The following is a 13,172-nucleotide window of genomic DNA, read 5'->3' on the forward strand; positions in this document are numbered from 1 at the left end:
AGTAATATTCTCTTTTTCAAGAAATTCTTATAGTATTTCACTAATTTGAATAAAACTTTTTGAAAAACTTGTAAGAAAGAAATATTATTTTGGAACATGGTTTAAAGCTTGAACACACAAAACCAGTGAGATTTTGAGCCTATTTGATAGGTTGCATTTTATCAACCAATATTTTATTTTTGTGTGTGTTATTCTCTCTAAAATTGTGATCTTTGTCTTGCTTGATTCTATATTTCCGTTATTTGATGTATACATGCACTTATATGATTGAGGCCTTGTTTCACTGAGCTTACATACCCATATGGCATTCTCTTCCATTATCCTTTGCAAACCAATTTGAGCCTAATACACCCATTTGTTCTTTACTTTAGCACATTACTAACTTTGAGCACAATAATGTCCTTAATTTGAATCCTTAGTTAGCTTAGACTAGTAAAAGTGCTCATGATTTAAGTGTGGGGAAGTTGGATTCGGAAATATTTGGTTTGAATAATTGGGTGTTGTATATTTTAGTGAAAATGTGCAAAATAATGGTTGAGCACATGTTATTGCATTCAATACTTTAATCATATGCATTGAAAAAAAAGGGTGAAAAAGAAAAGAAAAAAAAGCAATTAAGAAAAGGGGACAAAATGCCCCAAAATAAATAGTGAGATCAATGCATATGAGCTGTACTCAAAACTTAGAATGCATAAATATGTAGTAAATACAGTTAATGGGAAGTTAGATTTTGTATTTTAATTAAATGGATTGTCTTAAGTTAGGTGGAAAGTTTATGTTAATTAAGGATTCAAATTTTAGTCCACTTGGCCAAATACAATCCTACCCTGACCCTAACCCCATTACAACCCTTGAAAGACCTCTTGATTTGTGTATTGGTGCATTAAAATTTTGTTGATTGTTAGATGAAGAGCAAGCTATAGAAAGCAAGATTAGTAGAGAATTGAGAGAATTGACCCTAGACACTTGAGAGTTATAATGATATACACTACCAGTAAGGGTTCAGTGCTCAATTCTATGTTCCCTGCTTTCATGAGCTATCTTTTTCTTGCAAGTTATTTGTATTCTATTTTGTGATTTGAATTAGTGAAATCCAGTTCATACTTTTTCTTGAAAGAATTATTTGCTTTTTCACCAAGAAGGTAGAATCATCTTTGCATGTAGTTGCATTCACATTCATAGGTTGCATTGCATGAATCTTGCCTTTCCCTACTCATTTATTTGGTCTCCTTGAGTTTAGCATGAGGACATGCTAATGTTTAAGTGTGGGGAGGTTGATAAACCACTATTTTATGGTTTACAATGTGTTTAATTGTGTGGTTTTATCATGATCTTTACCCACTTATTCATGTATTTAGCATGTATTTATATTTCCTTCCTAAAATTATGACATGATTGAAAACATGCTTCTTTGGTCTTAATTTAGCTAATCTTAATTCTCTCTTATTACTATTTGATACCTTGATCTGTGTGTTAAGTGTTTCAGGCTTCATAGGGCAGGAATGGATTAGAAGATGAAGAGGAAGTGTGCAAAAATGGAAGGAACACAAGGAATCGAGGAGGTGACCAGCGAGAAGTCACGCGGTCGCATGGCTCACGTGACCGCGTGAAATGGAAGAAATCAGAGTGACGCGATCGCGTGCCTAACGCGACCGCGCGGATTGGAAGCTGCATATATGACCCGAATGCGTGGACGACGCGGACGCGTGATACGAAAAATGCTAAGTGACGCGGTCGCGTGGACGACGCGGACGCGTGACATGCGCGATCTGCAGAATTACAAAAGTCGCTGGCAGAGATTCTGGGCCGCATTTCAATCCAGTTTTCGGCCCAGAAACACAGATTAAAGTCAGGAAACTTGCAGAGACTCATCAGGCATTAATAATTCACTTTTTATGTTTTAGATGTAGTTTTTAGAGAGAGAGGTTCTCTCCTCTCTCTTAGGATTTAGGTAGAGTTTTTAGAAATTAGGATTTAGGACTTCTCTTAGTTTTAAGAGTGACTCTCGATCCCAGGTTCAAAGTTTCTTTTTATTTACTTTCACTTTTATTTGTAAATGACTTTGCCCATGTTACATTTGATTGAGTTATTAATTTATAATTTTGAGGTATTTCAGATTGATGATTGCTGTCTTTTATTTATATAAATAATTTGGATTTTTCTGTTACCCTTTTGGCTTTGGTTGAGTAATTGGTGACGCTTGAGCTGTCAAATAAAGCAGTGGTTGAGATTGGGAGTTGCTAATTAATTTGACTTCCAATAACTCTAGCCTTTCCAAAGGAAAGACTAGGACTTTAGGTATCAAATTAATTAGTCCACTTGACCTTCCTTTGTTTAGTAAAGGTTAACCAAGTGGGATTAAAATCCAATTCTCATCACAATTGATAAGGGTAGGACTTCCAGTTCTTATTCCTTGCCAAGAGTTTATTTTACAGTTATTTATTTATTTTTATTGCTTTGGAAATATACCTGTGCCCATTGCCCAAATCCCAAAAACCCCAATTTTACCTTTTTTATAGCCAATAATAAGAACATACCTCCCTGCAATTCCTTGAGAAGACGACCCGAGGTTTAAATACTCGGTTATCAATTTTAAAAGGGGTTTGTTACTTGTGACAACCAAAACGTTTGCATGAAGGGATTTCTGTTAGTTTAGAAGCTATATCTACAACGCGACTATTCTTATAAAATTCTTTACTAGCAAAAATCCCAACGTCAACACTCATGGGACTGAAATCCACAGTCTTTCCCCTTACAAAGCTTGTATAGGACTCATTTGCCTTATCATATCGGACCGCGTTTGCATAGAATTCTCTTATAAGATTTGCATTTACCTTAACAACCGGATCAGTGAGGAGCTCCCATCTTCTCTTTTCTACCGTCTTTGTGATCTCTGGGAACTCATTTTTTCTGAATTAAAATCCAAGTTCATAAATTATTTCCTTATCAACCATCCACCCGTACTACAACACATGGTGAAAGCTTCTAAATTTCTTTTCATCATACGGGGTTGCTCCATAGGTTCCTTTCCCTTTCTTCTTTTAGAGCTTGGAGATGCCATGATTGGGAGTTAATGTGTGAAGGTGGTGAAGTTTGTGGACAGATAATAATTATTGGCGAGGTTGAAATAGAGTGGGAGAGGGTGTTTTTGATTTTGAGTTCCGAAAAGGGGTGTGTTAAGTTGGGCGTTTGTAATGTGAAGGTGGTATGGAGGGAGAGCTACTTATATAAGGATGTGGTGGGTAAATGAAGGGTTTGGATAGATGTTGTGAGTGTAAGATGGACAGATGCGGTTTAGCATAGAGAAAAGACAAGGATCATCAACTTTATGAAGAATTTTGTCCGGTCTTCAATGGTCTCATCCTTTTCAATGTTGCATGGCAATATTTTCCAATGCATCCCCCCTTTAGGCACGTGTGTAGTACCCTCCTTTTGTGGTGTCCAAACTTTCCTCATTTAATTGTCCAATCAATCCCCTTCAATGCTCCTTTCCTTTTTCCTATAAAATAAAATAAAGAAAAACTAATATCATTGAAAAAGCTAAACTTTTCGGCAAGAGTAATAAGGAAAAAAAATTAGATTGCTTATTCATGAACACCAACTAACCAACTAACTGTGTATCCTTATATTCACCTTGGTGGCACCTTGGGTGACACCAAACTTAGTTTGTAGCACTGTGCTGAAAAAGTTTTGTTCAAGGCTCCAAGATTGGCATGCTCTGAGTTGCATTCATGCTCTCTTGGCATGCTTTGAACACCAAACTTATTCTTCACTATATACTGCATAATAAGGATTTCACCAAGTGTTTGTCAAGGTTAGTTTGGAACTCATGAATGTTGAATTATTCACTATTCTAAAAGCATATAAAACATGGGTTGCCTCCCATGAAGCACTTCTTTAGCATCACTAGCTTGACGTTTTTCCTTTATCAGGGAGGTTGATAGTGCTTTAAGTCTTCTCCTTTGGCAGTAGACCTATATCCATTGGTTGTATTAATGATCTCTACATGTTCCAAGGAGAGAACTCTGTTGATGGTGAAGACTTTAGGTAATTGAGATGGTACAGTGGGGAGATCAGGGGGGATGTCTGGGAAGTAAGCTGAGATTACTTTATCCCCTGGGGAGAAGTCCTCTGTAGGGATCTTCCTGTTCCTCCACCTCCTTGGTACCTTCTTCTTTGTTCCTTGTGATGTTGTCTTGCTCTTTGTGACCTTCTCCTCTAAGGAAATATTGTTGCTGGTCTCATATGATTCTGGTGGCTTAGGTTCCTCCTAATTTTCTTTGAGCTGTGGCAATTGCTGTTTGCCTTGCTCCTCAATCAATGGGATTCCTAGATGTGCTGGTTGTGCTTCAGTGCTTGTTTCTTCCTTTAGTATCTCACATTGATCTTTCCTTGGTTCATTATTCTCTTGATCTGTTTCTTGTGAGCGTTTGAAAACATTGAAGGTGAGCTGTTCATCATAGATCCTCAGAATTAGCTCCCCTTGCTCCACATTTATGAGTGCTCTGGCTGTAGCTAGGAATGGTCTTCCCAATATGACTGGGTGAGTGTGACTCTCTTCCATGTCCAATATGACAAAGTCTGTTGGGAGGAAGTATTTCCCAACCTTTACCAACACGTTTTCCACCACTCCTATTGCTTGTTTTTGAGTTTTGTCAGCCAGCCTGATGACTACATCTGTGGGCATTATCTCATTGATCTGTAGCCTCTTCATAAGGGATAAGGGCATTAAGTTGATGCTTGCTCCCAAATCGCAGAGTCCCTTATCAAACATGGTTTCTCCTATGGCACAGGGAATGTAGAAACTCCCTGGGTCCTTTCTTTTTGTAGGCAACTCTGGTTGAATGAAAGCACTGCACTCCTTATTCATCACTATAGTTTGGCCTTCCTTGAGTGAACTTTTCCTGGGAAGCAGCTTCTTCATATACTTGATGTATGCCGACATTTGTTGGAGGGTCTTGATGAATGGTATGTTTACATTGAGGGATGCAAACAAATCAAGAAACCTTGAGTATATTCTCTTCTCCACAGCACCATTGCGTAATTGAGGAAAGGGTGCATAGAGTCTTAGCAACTCCTATTGTGAGATTTTGGGTTCTTGGTGATCTTTTTCCTGTTTCTCTGCTGAGGTGTCTTCAGGTTGTTCTGACAGCTTGGTTGGCTCGTCCTTGGTCTCCTAACCACTTATAGTGACCATCTTGCAATCTTCCCATCTTACTTTCTTTGTTTCTCCTCTCGAAATTTTCTCCGTATCACTTGGGAATCCATCTGTAGGTTTGGGAATGTGCTCAGAGAGATAACCTACTTGAGATTCCAACCTCTTGATGGTGTCTCCCTGGTTCTTAAAGTTAGCTCGCACTTCCTCATTGAACACCTTGTTGTCTTGAATCTCTTTGCATATGCCCTCAAGTAAGTTCTCAATCCTTGAGAGTCTGTCATCAGAAGGTGATGGTGAGTTGAGATTGGAGGGATGAGAATGGTTAGGTTAGCTTTGGCATAGGTATTGAGATGGGTTGTTATGTGAGTGTTGATATGGTCTAGGTGTGGCATGTTGGTGAGCTATGTTGTTGGGATTTGGACGTCTTTGATCTTGGCTTTGATCTTGTTGATTTCCCCATCCAAAGTTGGGGTGATTTCTCCATCCAGAGTTGTAAGTTTTGGAGTATGGATCATGGACTTGTCTAGGTGAGGTTCCCACATAGTTGGCTTGCTCCCAGTCACCTTCTTCTCCTATGTTTACTCCTTCTTGAGTTGGTGATGAGGTGATGGCTGCTGCAACCTGGTTCTCTTTCACCTTCTTGGTAAGATCTGCTAGCTGCTTGGTGATCATCTTGTTTTGAGCTAACAATGCATCCATGTGGTTCAGCTCCATTACTTCTCTAGTGTTACTTCTTTCAGAGGCATAGAAGTAGTCATTCTCAGCAACTGTTTCGATGACATCTGGTGGACGAAATTGTGATCAACAATATTGGTTCTTTGGTATGTGCATTTATTAACTCAGCACTTTCTTTTCACAACTCCGTTCAACTAACCAGCAAGTGTACTGGGTCGTCCAAGTAATAAACCTTACGTGAGTAAGGGTCGATCCTACAGAGATTGTTGGTATGAAGCAAGCTATGGTCACCTTGTAAATCTCAGTTAGGCAGATTAAATTGGTTTATGATGAGTTCGAAAATTAATAATAAACAAAAAATAAAATAGGATAGAAATACTTATGTAAATCAATAGTGGGAATTTCAGATAGGCGTATGGGGATGCTGTGCTCCTCTTGAATCTCTACTTTCTTATTACATTCATCCAATTCTTCTTACTCCTTTCCATGGCAAGCTGTATGTAAGGCATCACTATCGTCAATGGCTACTTTTCATCCTCTCGGTGAAAATGGTCCTATGCGCTGTCACTGCATGGCTAATCGTCTGGAGGCATCACCCTTGCCGATGGCTTAATCCCATCCTCTAAGTGAAAATGGTCCAAATGCTCTGTCACAGCACGGCTAATCATCTGTCGGTTCTCAATCAGGTTGGAATAGAATCCCTTGATTCTTTTGCGTCTGTCACTAACGCCCAGCCTTCAAGAGTTTGAAGCTCGTCACAGTCATTCAATACCGGAATCCTACTCGGAATACCACAGATAAGGTTAGACTTTCCGGATTCCCGGGATCCTACTCGGAATACCACAGACAAGGTTAGACTTTTTGGATCCCCATGAATGCCGCCATCTATCTAGCTTATACCACGAAGATTCTGTTGGGGAATCTAAGAGATATGCGCCCGGCCTAAAGTAGAACGGAAGTGGTTGTCAGTCACACGCGTTCATAGGTGAGAACGATGATGAGTGTCACGGATCATCACATTCATCAAGTTGAAGTGCAACGTATATCTTGGAATAAGAATAAAAGAGAATTGAATATAAAGTAATGGTAATTGTATTGAAACTTGAGGTACAGCAGAGCTCCACACCCTTAATCTATGGTGTGCAGAAACTCCACCGTTGAAAATACATAAGTGAAAGGTTCAGGCATGGCCGCAAGGCCAGCCCCCTAAAACGTGATCAATAGCCTCTTAAGATGAAGAATAAAACAAAACTGAGACCAAAGATGAAACGTGGTCAAAAGAGACGTCTAATACAATAGTTAAATGTTCTATATATACTAGACTAGCTACTAGGGTTTACATGAGTAGGTAATTGATGCATAAATCCACTTCTGGGGACCACTTGGTGTATGCTTGGGCTGAGCTTGATCTATCCACGAGCTGAGGCTTTTATTGGAGTTGAACGCCGAGTTATAGCGTGTTTCTGGCGTTCAACTCCGGGTTATAACGTGTTTATGGCGTTTAACTCCAGACAGCAGCATGCACTTGGCGTTGAGCGCCACTTTACGTCGTCAATTCCCGAATAAAGTCTAGACTATTATATATTGCTGGAAAGCTCTGGATGTCTACTTTTTAACGCCGTTGAGAACGCGCCATTTAAAGTTCTGTAGCTCCAGAAAATTCATTTCGAGTGCAGGGTGGTCAGATTCCAACAGCATCAGCAGTCCTTTGTCAGCCTCCTATCAGAGTTTTGCTCAAGTCCCTCAATTTCAGCCAGAAATTACCTGAAATCACAGAAAAACACACAAACTCATAGTAAAATCCAGAAATGTGAATTTAACATAAAAACTAATGAAAACATCCCTAAAATTAGCTTGAACTTACTAAAAACTTCCTAAAAACAATGCCAAAAAGCGTATAAATTATCCGCTCATCACAACACCAAACTTAAATTGTTGCTTGTCCCCAAGCAACTGAAAATCAAATAGGATAAAAAGAAGAGAATATACTATAAATTCTAAAATATCAATAAATATTAATTCTAATTAGATGAGCGGGACTTGTAGCTTTTTGCTTCTGAATAGTTTTGGCATCTCACTTTTTCCTTTGAAGTTTAGAATGATTGGCTTCTCTAGGAACTTAGAATTTCGGATAGTGTTATTGACTTTCCTAGTTAAGTATGTTGATTCTTGAACACAGCTACTTATGAGTCTTGGCCGTGGCCCTAAGCATTTTGTTTACAGTATTACCACCGGATACATAAATGCCACAGACACATAACTGGGTGAACCTTTTCAGATTGTGACTCAGCTTTGCTAGAATCCCCAGTTAGAGGTGTCCAGAGCTCTTAAGCACACTCTTTTGCTTTGGATCATGACTTTAACCACTCAGTCTCAAGCTTTTCACTTGGACCTTCATGACATAAGCACATGGTTAGGGACAGCTTGATTTAGCCGCTTAGGCCTGGATTTAATTTCCTTGGGCCCTCCTATCCATTGATGCTTAAAGCCTTGGATCCTTTTTACCCTTGCCTTTTGGTTTTAAAGGCTATTGGCTTTTTCTGCTTGCTTTTTCTTTTTCTTTCTAAATATTTTTTTTCGCCATTTCTCTCTTTTTTTTTCGCAAGCTTTCTTTTTCACTGCTTTTTCTTGCTTCAAGAATCAATTTCATGATTTTTCAGATCATCAATAACATTTTTCTTTGTTCATCATTCTTTCAAGAGCCAACAGTTTTAACATTCATAAACAACAAGATAAAAAATATGCACTGTTCAAGCATTCATTCAGAAAACAAAAAGTATTGTCACCACATCAATATAATTAAACTAAATTCAAGGATAAATTCGAAATTCATGTACTTCTTGTTCTTTTGAATTAAAACATTTTTCATTTAAGAGAGGTGAAGGATTCATGGAATTTATTCATAGCTTTAAGACATAGTTACTACATACTAATGATCATGAAGTAGAGACACAAAATATAGATAAACATAACATAGAAACCGAAAAACAGAAAGAAATAAGAACAAGGAATGAATCCACCTTAGTGGCGTCTTCTTCTTGAAGGACCAACAATGTCCTTAAGCTCTTCTATGTCCCTTCCTTGCCTTTGTTGCTCCTCCCTCATTGTTCTTTGATCTTCTCTTATTTCATGGAGAATGATGGAGTGCTCATGATGTTCCACCCTTAATTGTTCCACATTGTGGCTTAAATCTTCTAAGGAAGTGTTGAGTTGTTCCCAATAGTTGTTGGGAGGAAAGTGCATCCCTTGAGGTATCTCAGGGATTTCTTGATGATGAGCTTCCTCATGCATCTCTTGAGAACCGTGGAGGGTCTCTCTTGCTTGTTCCATCCTCTTCTTGGTGATGGGCTTATCCTCTTCAATGGAGATGTCTCCTTCTATGATAACTCCAGCTGAGTAACATAGATGGCAAATAAGGTGAGGAAAAGCTAGCCTTGCCATGGTGGAGGGCTTTTCGGCTATTTTGTTGAATTCATTGGAGATGACTTCATGAACTTCTACTTCCTCTCCAATCATGATGCTATGAATCATGATGGCCCGATCCACAGTAACTTCAGATCGGTTGCTAGTGGGAATGATGGAGCGTTGAATGAACTCCAACCATCCTCTAGCCACAGGCTTGAGGTCCAGTCTTCTTAGTTGAACTGGCTTGCCTTTGGAGTCTCTTTTCCATTGATCTCCTTCCACACATATGTCCACAAGGACTTGGTCCAACTTTTGATTAAAGTTGACCCTTCTAGTGTAGGGGCGTACATCTTCTTGCATCATGGGCAAGTGGAATGCCAATCTCACATTCTCCAGACTAAAATCTAAGTATTTCCCCCGAACCATTGTGAGATAATTCTTTGGATTCGGGTTCATACTTTGATCATGGTTCCTAATGATCCATGCATTAGCATAGAACTCTTGAACCATTAAGATTCTGACTTGTCGCATGGGGTTGGTTAGGACTTCCCAACCCCTTCTTCGGATCTCATGTCGGATCTCCGGATACTCATTTTTCTTGAGCTTGAAAGGGACCTCAGGGATCACCTTCTTCTTTGCCACAACATCATAGAAGTGGTCTTGATGGCTTTTGGAGATGAAACTTTCCATCTCCCATGACTCGGAGGTGGAAGCTTTTGTCTTCCCTTTTCCTTTTCTAGAGGATTCTCCGGCCTTAGGTGCCATTGATGGTAATGGAAAAACAAAAAAGCTTATGCTTTTACCACACCAAACTTAAAATATTGCTCGCCCTCGAGCAAGAGAAGAAAGAAGAGAAGAAGAAGAAGAAGAAGAAAATATTGAGGAGAAGGTGGAGTGTGGGTTTCGGCCAAGGTATTGAAGAGGGGGTTGTGTTGTGTGAAAATGAAGTGGAATGGAGGGGTTTATATAGGGAAAGGGGAGAGGGTAGGTTCGGCCATTTTAGGGTGGGTTTGGGTGGGAAAGTGTTTTTGAATTTTGAGGGTAGGTGGGGTTTATGGGGAAAAGTGGATGGATGTGAGTGGTGAAGAGGTGATGGGGAAGAGAGATTGAGGTGATTGGTGAAGTTTTTAGGAAGTGTGACATGGGGGAGAGTGTAATAGGATTAGGAGGTAAGGTGGGAATATATTAGGTGGGGATCCTGTGGGGTCCACAGATCCTGAGGTGATCCTGTGGGGTCCACAGATCCTGAGGTGTCAAGGAATTCCATCCCTGCTCCAAATAGGCATGTAAAATGCCTTTGCATACCATTCTGGCGTTTAAACGTTGAGGTGATGCACGTTCTGGGCGTTCAACGCCCATGTAAAGCATGTTCTGGGCGTTCAACGCCCATATGTAGCATGTTTCTAGCGTTGAATGCTAGTTCCATGCTTGTTACTGGCGTTCAGCGCCAGCTTTTCTCAAGGCACATTCCTGGCATTCAAACGCCAGAATGTTGCTTGTTTCTGGCGTTCAGCGCCAGATTCATGCTCTGTTCTGGCGTTGAACGCCAGCCAGATGCTCCTTACTGGCGTTGAGCGCCAGTCTGTCCTTCCTCCAGGGTGTGATTTTTCTTCGGCTGTTTTTGATTCTGTTTTTAATTTTTATATTTTTTTTTTCGTGACTCCACATGATCATGTACCTAATAAAACACAAAATAACAATAAAATAAAAATTAGATAAATAAAATTGGGTTGCCTCCCAACAAGCGCTTCTTTAATGTCAATAGCTTGACAGTGGGCTCTCATGGAGCCACAAGGTGATCAGGTCAATGTTGTATAGTCCCAACACCAAACTTAGAGTTTGGATATGGGGTCTTAACACCAAACTTAGAGTTTGGTTGTGGCCTCCCGACACCAAACTTAGAGTTTGACTGTGGGGGCTCTTCATGACTCTGAACTGAGAAAAGCTCTTCATGCTTACTCTCTTTTGTCACAGAGGGATGGCCATGTGCCTTAAACACAAGGTAGTCCCCATTCAATTGAAGGACTAATTCACCTCTGTTGACATCTATCACAGCTCCTGCTGTAGCTAGGAAAGGTCTTCCAAGGATGATGCATTCATCCTCTTCCTTCCTAATGTCTAAGATTATGAAATCAGCAGGGATGTAAAGGCCTTCAACCTTTACTAACACGTCCTCTACTATTCCATAAGCTTATCTCAATGACTTGTCTGCCAATTGTAATGAGAACAAGGCAGGTTGTACCTCAATGATCCCCAGCTTCTCCATTACAGAGAGTGGCATAAGATTTATCCCTGACCCCAGATCACATAGAGCTCTTTCAAAGGTCATGGTGTCTATGGTATAGTGTATTAAGAACTTGCCAGGATTTTCTCTCTTTTGAGGTAAAATTTGCTGAATCCAGGTATCTAGTTCATTAATGAGCAAGGGGGGTTCACTTTCCCAAGTCTCATTACCAAACAACTTGGCGTTCAGCTTCATGATAGCTCCAAAATATTGAGCAACTTGCTCTCCAGTCACATCTTCATCCTCATCAGAGGAAGAATAGTCTTCAGAGCTCATGAATGGCAGAAGGAGATTTAATGGAATCTCTATGGTCTCTATATGAGCCTCAGATTCCTTTGGATCCTTAATAGGAAACTCCCTCTTACTTGAGAGACGTCCCAGGAGGTCCTCCTCAATAGGATTTTCGTCCTCCTCCTCTCTTGTGCATTCGGCCATATTGATTACATCAATGGCCTTGCACTCTCCTTTTGGATTCTCTTCTGTATTGCTTGGGAGAATACTGGGAGGAGTTTCAATGACTTCCTTACTCAGCTGGCCCACTTGTGCCTCCAGATTTCTGATGGGGGATCTTGTTTCACTCATGAAACTGAAAGTGGCTTTTGACAGATCAGAGACTAGATTGGCTAAATTAGAAGTGCTTTGTTTAGAATTCTCTGTCTGTTGCTGAGAAGATGATGGAAAAGGCTTGCTATTGCTCAGCCTATTGCGTCCACCATTGTTAAAGCCTTGTTGAGGCTTTTGTTGATCCTTCCATGAGGAATTTGGGTGATTTCTCCATGATGAATTATAGGTGTTTCCATAAGGTTCACCCATGTAATTAACCTCTGCCACTGCAGGGTTCTCAGGATCATAAGCTTCTTCAGAAGCTGCCTCTTTAGTACTGTTGGGTGCATTTTGCCATCCATTCAGACTTTGAGAGATCATGTTGACTTGCTGAGTCAACACTTTGTTTTGAGCCAATATGGCATTCAGAGCATCTATTTCAAGAACTCCTTTCCTCTGAGGCGTCCCATTATTCACGGAATTCCTCTCAGAAGTGTACATGAATTGGTTATTTGCAACCATGTCAATAAGTTCTTGAGCTTCTGCAGGCATTTTCTTTAGGTGAATGGTTCCACCTGCAGAATGGTCCAATGACATTTTTGAAAATTCAGATAGGCCATAATAGAATATATCTAATATGGTCCATTCTGAAAACATGTCAGATGGACACCTTTTGGTCAGCTGCTTGTATCTTTCCCAAGCTTCATAGAGGGATTCACCATCTTTTTGCTTGAAGGTTTGAACATCCACTCTAAGCTTGCTCAGCTTTTTAGGAGGAAAGAATTTATCCAAGAAAGCCGTGACCAGCTTATCCCAGGAGTCCAGGCTATCCTTAGGTTGTGAATCTAACCATATTCTAGCTCTGTCTCTTACAACAAAAGGGAAAAGCATGAGTCTGTAGACTTCAGGATCAACTCCATTCATCTTTACAGTCTCACAAATCTGCAAGAACTCAGTTAAAAACTGGTAAAGATCTTCAGATGGAAGTCCATAAAACTTGCAGTTCTGTTGCATTAAAGCAACTAGTTGAGGCTTAAGCTCAAAATTGTTTGCTCCAATGGCAGGAATGGAGATGCTTCTTTCATCAAATTTGGACGTGGGTTTGGT

This window comes from Arachis stenosperma, chromosome 5 (assembly GCF_014773155.1).
Source record: "Arachis stenosperma cultivar V10309 chromosome 5, arast.V10309.gnm1.PFL2, whole genome shotgun sequence".
Taxonomy (NCBI): Eukaryota; Viridiplantae; Streptophyta; class Magnoliopsida; order Fabales; family Fabaceae; genus Arachis; species Arachis stenosperma.